At 41.4% G+C, this 4,002-nt stretch overlaps 1 pseudogene; it reads left to right on the top strand.

Moving 5' to 3' along the window:
- The first annotated feature begins 275 nt into the window (after nt 1-275).
- LOC108406047 (thimet oligopeptidase pseudogene) lies at nt 276-2,010 on the top strand (annotated as a pseudogene).
- The last annotated feature ends 1,992 nt before the right edge of the window (nt 2,011-4,002 follow it).

A 4,002-nucleotide genomic window follows, 5' to 3' on the forward strand; every position in this document is an offset into this window, starting at 1 on the left:
CTCTACTTCCCTGGCTTACTACCGTGAGAGAGTTTCTTTGTAGTGTAGCACAAAAAGGGGAACCTGAACAAAACTTAGTAGTCTTCCTGAGTTGAGGAGACAAAGCTGGAAGTTTGTAGAAGACAGAGAATGCTGTGTGAGACATTAAGAAAGACATATGAGAAAGAGAGAACAAACTTTGGAGATCTGCTCAGGACCTCTTTTGAAATTTCAACTAAATACTAACTAGAGAAAATGTATGAAGAAATTAACTGAGACTAGTGAAAAAACTACCCATGGAATTACAGGGAAAACTCCAAATTCTTAGAGGACTGGGAATATTCCTGATCTCACTCCAGGCCCAGAAATCTAGCTTGCTGGTATCCTGCCAATGGGTTTCAGCCTCAGAGAGTTCGCTGTGGATTCAGTGAGAAAAAGGTATGACAATGAAATGTTCTTGGGGTAAAAGGGTGTATTACCCAGCTTGTTCTCCCAGCAGTAGATGAGTATTAGAAATATGTCTGCAATCTTCCTTCATTTCTACCTCCACCCAGAGGACTGGGCAGAGCTCTTTATATAGTGACTTAGTCACTAATAGTTTATTGCCTATGGGTGTGAAAGCAGTAGCCAGCAGCAGACCAGTTACCTCATTAAGTAGTTTAGGTTCAGATGAGGATTCTGGCCATAGAAACTTCAGTTTTCCCCACAGCTGGGATTAGGCAGGTATGCCAACTCTGTACTGTAGATGAACATGGCTAAGACCAGCCAAGTGGTGGCCACTTTCATAGAAAGCTGGTCCTGAAGCTGGAGCAGCTCCAGGAGCAGGAGTAGGCATTGATCCTGGAGCTGAGGAAGACCAGGTGCAAGAAGCTGGGCCTGGAGTTCTACAGGTGGATCAACACCTGGAACATAAGCTACTACAAGAACCAGGTAAAGGAGATGCTACAGCATGTATCAGATGCTCAAGCAGTACTTCCTCATGCAGGTGGTCAACAAGGGGCTGCTCAGCATCTACCAGGAGCCTCTCAGGCTGACCTTGTACCATAAGAAGCATGCTGCCATGTGGCACAATGATGTGACACTGTACTCCCTGAGGGATTCAGCCTCAGGGAAGGTCATCAGGAAGTTCTACCTGGACCTGTACCCATAGGAAGAGAAGGGCAGACACGCAGCCTGCTTTGTCCTGCAGTTAGGCTGCCTGTGGCAGAATAGGAGCTGCCATATCTCCATGGCAGCCACAGTGGCCAACTCCACCAAGCCCATCCTAGGCAGCCCCTCCCTGTTGCAGCAGGGTGAGGTGGAGACCTATTTTCATGAGTTTGGGTATATGATACACCAGCTCTGTTGTCAGGCAGAGTTCACCATGTAAAGCAGGAGGCAAGTGAAGCTGGAGTTAGTGGAGGTATTGTCACTGATGCTGGAGAACTGGGTATGGGAGAAAGAGCTACTGCTTCAGATGTCACAGCACTTCAGAACAGGCAGTGACATCCCCCCGGGAGCCTCTGGAGAAGCTCATCAAGTCCTGATAGGCCAACACATGTCTCTCCAACCTGCACCAAGTTGTCCTGGCCAAAGTGAACCAGGCACTGCACACACAGATGGTTGTAGACCCAACGAAGGAGCACACCAGTCTCTGCCATGAGATCCTTGAGGTCCCAGGCACTCCAAGGACCAACATGCCCTTGGCCTTCAGCCACCTGGTGGGCCACTATGATACCCAGTACTGCATATACATGTGGAGTGAGATGTACTCCATGGACATGTTCCACATGCACTTCAAGCAGGAGGGCATCCTGATTGGCAAGGTCAGAATGGACTACAGAAGCTGAATTCTAAGGCCTTGACAGCTCCCAAGATGCCAGTGTCATGCTAAAGCTCTTCCTGGGCTGAGAACCCAAGCAAGATGCCTTCTTTCTGAGAGCAGGGGCTGCCCATGGGGTAGGCGGGGTGGGGCAGGGAGCGAGCTGCTGGACTGCTGACACACCTGGACCTTTACCCACCGTGGATTCATGGCCCCACCATTTCTCATGAGGAGTCTGCCAGACACTCCCTCGGTGGCTGGCTGGGCTGAGAAGGTCCTGTCTCCAGCCATCTGGAGAACTCATGCCTCTTGAAGGCTTCCTTTTTACTGCACAAAGTTGCCTCCTTCCTGGGAAGTTTTCCTAGTAAAGATAGTTCTTTTAAATGCAGCCATTAAAAAGAGAGAAAGAGAGGAAAAATGAACATACTTATTATCCCTAGAATGTTGGATATGGATTATTCTTCAGTAGTGGCAAAAATCAGTCTGAGACTAAATGCAGTTCTAGTCTTGCCTAAACAAAATGACCAAATATGCATTTGAGCAATAAAATAACCCAACATGAAAAGAATCATATAATTAATCATTGCACTGAAACCCAACCTAAAAATGTTAAAATATGGAATAGAGTTAGGTTTACTTATTTCAACCTGTTTTCAAATTTAGTGATATTTTTCTTTTAATTTTGTTGTTTTTAATGAGTAAAAGATTTCAAATTTTGGAACAAAATTTGGAGAGTTAATGAAAATCAGTAGGCTGAGATCACCTAAGTCTAAGGTGGTGAAAGTGTGGTCCAGTGATATCAGAAACATTGAGGAGCTGGATAGAAATGCAGAATCTTAGGCCCCACCCCAGACCAGTTGAATCAGATTGTGTGTTTTGACAAGATCCCCAGGTGATATGATTGCACAGTAAATTGGAGAAGCAGTAATCTAGACTAGTGATTCTTAATCTGGGCACCATATTAGATTCATCTAAGGATGTTTTAAAAATTGCAATGTCCAAATTGTACTCTGGATCAATAAATTCAAATTTTCCAGGGGTGAGAGGCAGGAATCTGCATTTTGATATAAACTGAGTTGAGAATCAATTTATATTAGAGGTTTCATTTCTTAGAGTAAGGATCCCTGGGCTCTCTATCAGAGCAGTTAAAAATTCTAGTTCAATAAAATAGGGGTGCTTTCTGGACATTGTACATGTTTTGCCTACTTCTTCATCATTTTTGTTGTATTTGGATGAAATGGATGCAAAAAATTTTCCCTTTCCCATGGATAATAAAAAACAAATTATCAATACATAAGCAAGAGAGTTTTATTTTATAGATAGAAGTTAGTGCCCAAGTTTATGTTGTTACTGTGCTACTAATAGATATGATTTATTGAGTTTATATTTTCATAAACTGTAGCAGTCAGTGCTTTACCACTTAATCTTTAGGAGAATTCTATGACATAAAAACTAAGAGTTAATATGAGAATAGAGATTTGGAGGGTTTTCTGTTTGTTTAATAATCTGCCCTATCTCATAAGTAGGATTATATAAACCTAGTTATCAAACTCATACCTATATGGTTCTTAACACACTGCTTTTGCATGCTACAATACTTCTTCCTAATAAATTGTTCTACCAGTTTCATTGTTAGAGTAGGAATTTAAACTATTTTAATATTGTTTAAATATCTAAACTTTATTAACTATCAAGAGCCTGGAACATGTCAAATTATCATAATAACTGGAACCTAGACGAATATTACCCTTTTCTTCATGGATTCTGACTACTTCACTAGGAATGCAACAAACTGTGAGTATGGTAACGGAAAGGAAATGAAAGATGTAAAATGCATTCCTAATAGATATAAGCAGAGATAATGTATTCAGAGGCAGTATTCATGTTACTATATCTTTATTTCTTCTAGTGGTAATTTTAATGTTCCTTCTCTTAAAAAAACACTTAGCATATATAATCTATTCCTTTTCCTATGAGAATTTAAAAGTCTACATTTAAGTATATTGGCAGTTCTGCTTTGGACAAAAATGTTTCAGGAGTTTAAGCATAAAAGAGTGTTATTTATCATATAATAATTAAGTTTGTCAAAAATGCATGAAGAAGGGATTCAAGATGGTGGCTTGAGGTGAGACAGAGAATACCTCCCGAAACCCACATATATTATGAAAATATGGTTAATACAACTAATCCTAACAGAGCAAGAGGAAAGAAGGCTGCCCCAG

This window comes from Manis javanica, chromosome 5 (genome assembly GCF_040802235.1).
Source record: "Manis javanica isolate MJ-LG chromosome 5, MJ_LKY, whole genome shotgun sequence".
Classification (NCBI taxonomy): domain Eukaryota; kingdom Metazoa; phylum Chordata; class Mammalia; order Pholidota; family Manidae; genus Manis; species Manis javanica.